The sequence below is a fragment of the Cervus canadensis genome, chromosome 2 (genome assembly GCF_019320065.1).
Source record: "Cervus canadensis isolate Bull #8, Minnesota chromosome 2, ASM1932006v1, whole genome shotgun sequence".
NCBI lineage: Eukaryota > Metazoa > Chordata > Mammalia > Artiodactyla > Cervidae > Cervus > Cervus canadensis.
In genome coordinates, this window is record NC_057387.1 from 16,703,398 (window position 1) to 16,714,404 (window position 11,007).

Consider the following 11,007-nt stretch of genomic DNA (forward strand, 5'->3'; position numbering starts at 1 on the left):
AATCTCTCCCTACTCACCAGGGAGGGGGGCACAGTTCTTGAGGTACTAGCCTATTGTGTTCCCCCTTTGCCTGGCAAAATAATAAAGCCACACTTTCCTTCTCCTCCATAACTGTCTCTATATTTGTCTGGTATTGGTGCACAGAGAGCCAAGATTTTGGCAACACAAACGACACCATTTGGGGCTTGTGGTTTTCTTTTCAACAGCATCCAACCAGTTCTTTTATCATTCTGAATCCTATTATTGAGTCAAACTGGGTCAGATGTAAAGGCAACATACTTATGGAGTATGGCTCCTGATCTGAGTCTAAACTTCTTCATCAGGCTAGAAAATTCTGAATGTCCTACCATTGGGAGGGGTCATTTTGGAACACTGCACATTGTCACAGTTTTCTCCCTGGCCTAGCCCATGGACTCACTTCTCAGAGTCTTATTGCGTGTTCTGATATTATTAAAAACTGAAAGCTGTTTTTCTAGCCTAAGTGAGATATCAGGAGCACTAGACAACACTGCTTCAGAAACTGAGTGATGAAATATAACCTTAGTGGGGAAAAATGTTCTCAGAGATTGAATGAAAATGTGGTATGACTTGAGTACAGAAGGGCCCTGGCATTTGAGCAGCTACAGGAGCCCTGGTAGTTCTAGGATGTCAGAGCAGCTCCAGGGCAATGTAATGTTGGCATCTGGGTTCCATTCCTTTCTGCATAATGGACAGGTCAGCCTAGTCCACATGCTGTTCCCTGGCAGCCTCAGCACAGTCTTGTGAGGCATCGTGAGCAGCACCTTTGGCCTGGTTGAGAGTATGCTGTCAGGACGCACGTGTGTGGTTGACATGGGGAGCAGTCTTAGCAGCAGATCTTTGCCAAAAGCCAGAGAGAGTAAGGTTGGAAAAATGATAGATTCCTTGAGGTCGTTTATTAATAAAAGCCCTGTTTGTCAGCACATGTGAGACAACACTTGGGGAATCCTATAAATATTTGGTGTGTTGTGTACAGCGGTCCTGGTCATGTTAATAAATTGCATTTTAAAAGAAAGGCTAAGACTGGATAGGAGAGGAGTTTGGGAGAGAATGGATATATGTATATGTATGGCTGAGTCCCTTTTCTGTCCACCTGAAACTATCATAACATTGTTAATTGGCTATACCCCAATACAAAATTAAAAGTTTTTTAAAAAAGATAAAAGAAAGGCTAGAAATCCTGAAATCATGCTCTGGGACTTCAGAGCAGCAAGGATTGGGGGTAGTAAGTGGTGGGGGCCCTGAACAACTGATATTGTGACCTTGGCTTTACCATCATACAAGTTTGGCTTAGGAAATAAGCCCTTCTCCCCCCAAATTGTCCCCAGAGGGTTGGCTTTAATATTATGCCCAAACTCAGGTTGAATTATGAGATTAGATAAGAAACAACCACATTCACTGTTTTATCTCCAATAGTGAGCATAGTGCCTGACTCATAAGTACCCCACAAATACTTGTGGGATGGAATTATAGGTTATATCATAAGAATGGTGTTGAGGACATTGTTCATTACATCACTTACTACTCCCTATATAAATCTCCTCTTGAGAACCTTGTTTTAGTGTTAGCATTAGAACAAACAGCAAAACATACGATGATTACTTTTCCTTCGTTTTTGCCTTGACTGACAGGAAGCTTGGAGCTTAATTTTAAACTTGACCACAGCAAATATTTAGAATCTAATAGCTAGTATAACTGTGATCTTTTCCTCCAGGAAAATCACCCCGGATTAGTTCAGTTCGGTAGTTCAGTCAGGTCTGACTGTTTGTGACCCCATGGACTGCAGCGCGCCAGACTTCCCTGTCCATCACCAACTCCTGGAGCTTACTCAAACTCATGTCCATTGAGTCAGTGATGCCATCCAACCATCTCACCCTCTGTCGGCCCCTTCTCCTTCCGCCTTCAATTTTTCCCAACATCAGGGTCTTTTGTAGTGAGTCAATTCTTTGCATCAGGTGGCTAAAGTATTGGAGTTTCAGCTTCAGCATCAGTTCTTCCAATGAATATTCAGGACTGCTTTCCTTTAGGATAGACTGGTTGAATCTCCTTGTAGTCCAAGGGACTCTCAAGAGTCTTCTCCAACACCACAGTTCAAAAGCATAAATTCTTCAGTGCTCAGCTTTCTTTGGATTGTAAGGGGGCAAAACTGAAGAAAGGTCAGTGAGGGTGTTGCAGGCCTCCAGGTGTGAAATCTTTAAGACAGAGAGTTAACAACAAAGAGTGAGAGGGAGGAAGGAGTCAAGGATGACTTCTTAGTTCCTGGGTTGGGCCACTTGCAGAGAATGACTTTTGGAAGGAGATTGAGCAGAGATTAGAAAGTTAATTTTGAACATGTACATTATGAGGTTACCTGTGAGGCATTTAAATAGAAATGCCCTCTAGATTACATATCCCTCAGGATAAATTTGGACTAGGAATATGTAGGTGGAACTCCTCTGCACATAGTTATTAATTGAAACAAAAGGAACAGATAAGATTCCCAGGGTGAATGAACAGAGTAGAAGGAGAAAAATTCAGTTCAGTTCAGTTCAGTCACTCAGTCGTGTCCGACTCTTTGCGACCCCGTGAATCGCAGCCTTCCAGGCCTCCCTGTCCATCACCAACTCCTGGAGTCCACCCAAACCCATGTCCATCGAGTTGGTGATGCCACCCAGCCATCTCATCCTCTGTCTTCCCCTTCTCCTCCTGCCCCCTATCCTTCCCAGCATCAGGGTCTTTTCCAATGAGTCAACTCTTCGCATGAGGTGGCCAAAGTATTGGAATTTCAGCTTCAGCATCAGTCCTTCCAATGAACACCCGGGACTGATCTCCTTTAGGATGGACTTGTTGGATCTCCTTGCAGTCCAAAGGACCCTCAAGAGTCTTCTCCAACACCACAGTTCAAAAGCATCAATTTTTCAGCACTCAGCTTTCTTCACAGTTCAACTCTCATATCCATACATGACCACTGGAAAAACCATAGCCTTGACTAGACGGACCTTTGTTGGCAAAGTAATGTCTCTGCTTTTCAATATGCTATCTAGGTTGGTCATAACTTTCCTTCCAAGGAGTAAGCGTCTTTTAATTTCATGGCTGCAATCACCATCTGCAGTGATTTTGGAGCCCCAAAAAATAAAGTCTGACACTGTTTCCACTGTTTCCCCATCTATTTCCCATGAAGTGATGGGACCAGATGCCATGATCTTAGTTTTCCGAATGTTGAGCTTTAAGCCAACTTCTTCACTCTCCTCCTTCACTTTCATCAAGAGGCTTTTTAGTTTCTCTTCACTTTCTGCCATAAGGGTGGTGTCATCTGCATATCTGAGGTTATTGATATTTCTTCTGGCAATCTTGATTCCAGCTTGTGCTTCATCCAGCCCAGCGTTTCTCATGATGTACTCTGCATAGAAGTTAAATAAGCAGGGTGACAATATACAGCCTTGACATACTCCTTTTCCTATTTGGAACCAGTCTGTGGTTCCATGTCCAGTTCTAACTGTTGCTTCCTGACCTGCATATAGGTTTCTCAAGAGGCAGGTCAGGTGGTCTGGTATACCCATCTCTGTCAGAATTTTTACAGTTTATTGTGATCTACACAGTCAAAGGCTTTGGCATAGTCAATAAAGCAGAAATAGATGTTTTTCTGGAACTCTCTTGCTTTTTCGATGATCCAGCTGATACTGGCAATTTGATCTCTGGTTCCTCTGCGTTTTCTAAAACCAGCTTGAACATCTGGAAGTTCACGGTTCACGTATTGCTGAAGCCTGGCTTGGAGAATTTTGAGCATTACTTTACTAGCATGTGAGATGAGGGCAATTGTGCGGTAGTTTGAGCATTCTTTGGGATTAGAATGAAAGGAGAAAAACAGAAGGCTAAAACAGGACTCTGAGTGTTACTGAGCAAGGGCTCACTGTACAACACACATAGAAGCCAATACTCTGGCAGTGGCTTCTCTTTTTTTAATTGGAGGATAATTACAATTTTGAGATGGTTTCTGCCATACATCGGCATGAATCAGCCACAGGCACAACCATGTCTTCTCCCTCTTAAACCTCCCTCCCCATCTTGCTGTTGTTAAGTCACTTCAGTCATGTCTGACTCTTTGTGACCCCATGGACTGCAGCCCACCAGGCTCCTCTGTCCATGTGATTCTCCAGGCAAGAATACTGGAGTGGGCTGCCATTTCCCTCTCCTCATATTACCCCTTTGAAATATTACTCAGCTATAAAAATGCACTGGCTTTTGAGAAAAGAAAGAACTTTATCTTGAGGTTGACTGATAAGGAGGCAAGGTTGTCAAACCTGTCTCCTTGATCCAGTATAAGGGCAAAGTCTAAGGGGTTGGGGAAATTTCAAATGTGGAAGCTCATTGGCTAGTCTTGAATTAGTCCACATAAGCTACTCTGCTAGAAGCCAGAATTTCCTTATTGAAGGACTTCTCACTTAGTAAAGGGCCCTGGTGGCAGGATTTCTGGAGGCAAGTTCAGTTTGTGGGTTAGAGTCCTTCCCTAAGGGAGCCAATATGAAAGCTTACAGCCAGTAAAGTACTTAAGAGGATTAGAGTCGAAAGCCCTGGGTTAGAGGCCAAGGTCTTTGGATTTCTCTGCTTGTGTATGTTTGTCTATGATTGTTTTATCTGTTAGGAATTGGCTAATTAGGAATTGGCTAATAGGGTTAACTCATTAGACTTGTTAGACTGACTGTAATGAGTTAGACTCATTAGAAAATTTCCTGTTGCTGGGAATGATTGAAGGTAGGAGGGGAAGGGGACAACAGAGGATGAGGTGGTTGGATGGCATCACTGACTCAATGGACATGAGTTTGAGCAAGCTCTGGGAGATGGTGAAGGACAGGGAAACCTGGAGTGCTTCAGTCCATGGGGTTGCAAAGAGTTGGACACAACTGAGCAATTGAACAACAACAATAGAGTTAACTACTGAATGGCCACAGCAAAGTTTTGTTGAACCTGCTTCTTGTCATTTTGCTCTGATTATCCTGAGGAAGAAAACACAAAATGAGGAATGTTAGTTAGGAATTGTAAGACTATCTTACAATTAGACTTGTTTTGCAAAAAAAAAAGAGAGGAGAAATGGAACAAAATCAGCTTTATCCCCATTTCTTGCAAGGGAAGAGCTTTTATACAATAGGACAATGTTAACCTTTTTTCACTGAGAGTTTTAACCCTCTTTTGTACAACTCATCTCTCAAGGAGTTAGCACTGAACTGCTTTTAAGCGTGTGTGTACATGTATACACTATTTTGAGCAATATAATGAAGGAAATCCAGTCAGCCAATTGCAAAGCTCAGACTTGACTAGGGCTTGTTTTTCTTAAGAGAATGGACTCACAACTGGAGAACTCTTGACTGTCCTACCATCAGCTCTGCCTTGCACTGAGGTTACCAACTTTCCTCAGATTAAGAGTTGGCAGGTATGAGTAGAAGCCTCACAACATTTGACCTCAACTGGTTTTTCTAAGTTATTTTGTACATTTTTCAGCAAGGTGTCCAAACTGAGTCTTTATATCAGAATAAGAATTTGCAGATGTGTAAAGTTATGGTTCAGAGGAAGACCCTCACAAACAGTCTATCTTCCCTATGTCAGAGCCCATGTCCTGACTTACTACATCTGGCTCCCCTTTGGTGCCTCCCACTGTTCCCCCGCCTTATGAAGGGGGAAATCTCTGTGAGTGGTGCTGAGGCTTCTACCAACAATCCTGCTAGAGCCCCAGGTCCAGCGCTAGCCCTGTAACCTTCCTCACCAGTCAATCAACAGTCTCCCCTCCCCATACCCAAAAAAGGAATGGAAAGCGTTAGTTGCTGTCATGTCTGACTCTTTGTGACCCCATGGACTGTAACCCACCTGACTCCTCTGTCCATGAGATTCTCCAGTCAAGAATCCTGGAGTGGGTTGCCATTCCCTTCTCTAGGAGATCTTCCCAACCCAGGGATCAAATCCGGGTCTCCTGCATTGCAGGCAGATTTTTTACTGTCTAAGCCACCAGAGAAGCCCCCTCATACCCAAAAAGGTACTCAATTCAGCCCAGGGATAGTTTGCCTCAGGCAGGGTAATATTCATGGAGACAATTTCCCACAGATCTAGGTGCCCAAGTTCAACTCAGGGGATTCGTATATGTGTCCTCCCGGTTTTCTACCTCTGATCCATACAATTGGGGAAAAAATACTTAAAGCACAGCTTTCTTCATTTGCCTGAATGTTCTACTCCTTTGTAGGTGAGATCTACTAACAAAATTAAATCACCAAAAAAAAAGCAAGCCTGCACCTTCCAAGCTGCACTATTACAGTTGGGAGACAAGCCTCAACTAGAAGTCCCTGAAGAAATTCTACAAAATGTAGGAACAGTTGTTTGGGCTGATGGGTGCCTAGGGAGAGCCAAGAGGAGAGCCAACTCTGTCCAGGTGCCAAGGCTGCAAATTTAAAGCAATACCGTTTAAAGAGGCATGCCGAGGAAGGTATAAAGCCTCTGATAATCATCTCTCTTAAATTCCAATTAAACTGACCTTGTCAATCCCCACATGACACTCCAATCCTGCCCATACAAAAACCTGGGACAAAAGAGCATTGTTTTGTGCAAGATTTGAGAGCCATTAACCAAATTGTGGAGGATGTGCATTCAGTGGTGCCAAATCCTTATTCAACTTTATCTGAGACTTATTTGTTTACAATTCTGGGCTTAAAACTTGCCTTTTAATGCATCTAATCACTAAATCCTGAGTCCCAGGAACTATTTGACTTTGAATAGGATGATCCAGTGACTAATATACTCACACAAGGATTTAAGAATGCTCCCACCAACTTCAGAGTAGCCTTAGCCAAAGGACCTCCAATTAAGACTCCCTCATTTAATTCCCTTATATTAGTTGCTTGTAAAACTAAGGATGCTTCAGACCAAAATACAATCCTCACTTTTTGGCAGACCAGAGTTATAAAGTCCAAGGGAAAAGTGCAAATTTCTCAACCAACTGTAAAATGTCTAGGATTTGATTTACCAAAAGGACAAAGACAAATCTAAGGGAAGCATTAGCATTAGGTATGGTGGTTGTACCCACCACCAGAAGGCAACTGCAAGGATTCTTAGGAATGGCTAGGTTCCGCCATGTTTGGATTCCTAACTTTGGACTCATGGCCAAACCCTTATATGAGACTCTTAGAAGAAATGACAGTGAACCATTAAGCTGGGTTGTGGAATGCCCTAAGGCATTGCATACCATAAAAATAATTGAAGAAGTCTATTCTAGCAGATCTGACCTGACCAGCCTTTAGAAAAACCAGATGTGGAAATGTTTATAGATGGAGCAGCTTCACGGACCAGGAACTTCAAAAGGCTGCTTGTGCAATTGTAATTCATCAGGAAGTCCGAGAAGCAGAAGCCCTCTTCCAGGTACATCTGCCCAAAAGGCAGCATTCATAGCCCTCATGAGAGCCCCATACCTTAGAGCTAAGAAAAAGGTAACTGTTTATGTTGATTCTAAGTATGCCTTCTCTGTTGTGTATACCTAGGGGGCCAGAGGGAAAGAGAGGTCTACTGATATCAGAGAGGAAAGAAATTAAATACAGAGAGGAGATACTGGCCTTATTAGACTCTGTTATAATGCTTAAAGAAGTAGCCATAGTACATTGCCCTGGCCACCAAAAGAATGATAGTTATGTAGCTAAAGGAAATAATTTGATGGATCAGGCTATAAATAGGCAGCCAGAGCCAAAATCCTGGATCCTAAGGCCCTTGCACTAATTCCAAGTGTGGATTCATCACTTTTTAAACCTTAATATTCAAAAATGGATCTAAGAAAAAGAGATTTATGGGGATTTTGATGACTCTTAAGACTTTGGGCTTCCTTGGTGGCTCAGACAGTAAGGAACCTGCCTGCAATGCAGAAGACCTGGGTTTGATCCTTGGGTCTAGAAGGTCCACTGAAGAAGGGAATGGCAGCCTACTCCAGTATTCTTGACTGGAGAATTTCAAGGACAGAGGAGCTGACAGGCTACAGTCCATAGCGTGGCCAAGAATCAGACACGACTGAGTGGCTAACACTTAGATGATAGTAATCAGTACCAGATAACCAAATAAGGCTGGACTTAAAATGAATAGGGACTAATGTTTATATCTACACATTTACTGGAAAGAAATATTACTCATCTACATCAAGGAGCCCATTATAGGAAGGATACAACCTATCATTAGCTATAAAAGTTTATTTTTGGTTAGCAAATTCAAAGAATCATCCAAAAAGTAGTACAAAGTTGCCTCATCTGCACCAGAAACACTCCTAAAACTGGGCCATGCCCAATAGTAAAAGGGGTGCAAACCTGAGGGACAAAACCAGGAAGTGATTGGTAAACAGACTTTACTGTTAGACCAAGAACAGGGGAAATAACAGATATTTGCTTCTATTTGTGGACACCTTCACAGAATGGGTCAAAGCTTTTCTATGCTGAACAGAGAAGGCTTCCGAGGTAACAAAGGCCTCCTAAAGGAAAGTTTCCTTCTTTTTTAGTTGCCTCTTTCTATCAAAGTGACAGTGGAGATTTCATAGCCAAGATAACTCAAGGGGTATCTTAGACCCTTGTAATACAGTGAAAGTTATATGCTTCATGGAGACCTCAGTCTACAGGAAAAACTGAAAAGATGAATCATACCTTTAGAAAGACAATCACCAAAATATGTCAAGAAACCAACTTAGCTTGGGGTAAGAATAACCCCTAGACACAAGTTCCAAATGAGCCCTTATGAAATGTTATATGAAAGAATCTTCCTTAAAACTAGGTATTATTACAGTTTTGAAAATGATCATGTAGCATGAGTAGCTCATTTTGGAAAACAATTAGATACTACAACATGTTTTCATGGATTCCCAAAGGAATAGGTGTGTTTTTTTGAAGGACTCTTAAAGTTAGTGAAGAAGGAATTCATAGGGCCTGGACGCCATCTCAGGCCTGTCTGTGCTTGTCGTGCGTGGCCGCCTCTCCAATGGACTCTGAGCTCTGTGCTTAGCGCCTGTGGGAATGACAATGGAAGGATAAGACCCCCTCTGGGCAGGGGAATCTTGAAGATCACATCCAGGTTACTCATTGCCTAAGAGAAAACAGACACTAATCACCCCTGCCTCCGGACAGTATCTATCGGAATGTAACCACAGGCTTACCAGTTATTAACTGGTTGGAATACAACTGCGGGCTTATTGATTATAAACTGTTTGAACACATAACACGTGAATGATGGGGTTATTGTGATTGTATTTACCCTTCCTTTGTAAGCCTCAGGGGATTTGGGCTGGTGGGTTTGGACACGTACTCACGGGGTATAAAAGATTTTCACAAATGCTGGTCGGGGTCCTTGGCTAAGAGGAGACTCTGCCTTGGACCCGCGGTGTAATAAACTGCACTCCACTATCTGCATTGTCCTTCTGAGTGAGTTTGTTTCCCGGAAAGCATGGCTACAACATTAGGAGTCATAGTTTTCTGTATCTTAGGGTTAATCCTTTCATTCATCAGATTTTGTACTTATTGTTCATTGTGTATATTTAAAAAGGCCTCCCCCATTTGCATGAGACTGCTCAAGACTTAAGAGTTCAAGGTGGAATTTGTAAATATTTATGATTAAATGCAAAACAATTTCCATTCTCTTATAAAAATTTACACCTCCAATCAGCAGGAAGCACCTAGGATGGTCATTGCCCTATTTCCCTCAAGACTGAAGAATGTACAAAGAAAAACGGGAGATTTTTTGAAATAGCACATAAAACATCAACCAGCTTCAACTGCTTTTGCCTCCTTAAAAAGTTTGCTGACTAATCGAACTGAAACAAAACCAGCTTAAACTGGTTTTACTTCCTTTAAACAGATTGTTGATTAATCAAACCTGGAGTTATTTTCAGAGATAGTACTGTGCATGTGCCAGACAGGAACCCATGTCTCCAGGATGACCCTAGAACCAAAAATCTTGTCTACAGAACTCAGAGAAAAGAAATGTCGCCACCAGAGCCCTTTACAAAGTGACAAGTCCTTCAATAAGGAAAATCTGGCTTCCAGTAGCTCATATGGACTTTTCAAGACTAACTAATCAGCTTCCAGGTTTGAAATTCCCCTGCTGCTGCTGTTGCTAAATCGTTTCAATCGTGTCCAACTCTGTGCGATCCCATGGACAGCAGCCCACCAGGCTCCTCTGTCCACAGGATTCTCCAGGCAAGAATACTGAAGTGGGTTGCCATTTCCTTCTCCTAACCCCTTGAATTTCTCCCCAAACTCTGGGTTGAGGAGACAGGTTTGAGAGCCTTGCCTCCTGTGTCTTTGTCAGTGTGAGGTAGGAGATAGGTGGGCTCCAGGTTGGAAATTTATAATCAGTCACCCTTCTGCTTGCATTTCTTGAGATTAGATAGGTGGGCTCAAGTTAAGGAATTTGCAGCCAACAAAAACAGGGTAAATAGCCAGTCTTTGTCTCTTACCTCAAGGGAATAATCATGTCAAGGACAAAGAAAGGAAAAAAAACCCTGTCTGATAAGGTAGACACAACACAGGTGCAGAAAGGCTCCTTGGAGCCAAAAGTCAGAGGATAATTCCAGGCCATAATGAGTCTTGTTCCTTCAGAAGCCTTCACTTTGAGATCCATCTTGGCTAGGGTGTGCATGTGCACCTCAGAGGAAGGTCCTGAGATAAATGAACCAGCAGGGAGACAAAGCAAGGTGATTAGCCTAAGGGAAGGTGAAGACCCAGAACTCTGCCCCTTTATAAAGGATTTAAACTTCCAGAGGCACAACTCTGTCTCTGATCTTACCTGTGTGCCTTTCCACATGTACTTTTCTTTTCAATAAACTTTTTACTTTACTGTTTATCTTCTGCTTCCTTGCCTGAATTCATTCTTGATTAGGCAGGCAACACTATGGAACTTAGTCCTAACTGCTGGCTCCTGTGGTCCAGTGGTTAGGACTCCCAGTCTGGGAAACTTAGACACTGCTTCCAGCTACCACTCGCTGCTGCCTGTTGCAAGCTGCCACTT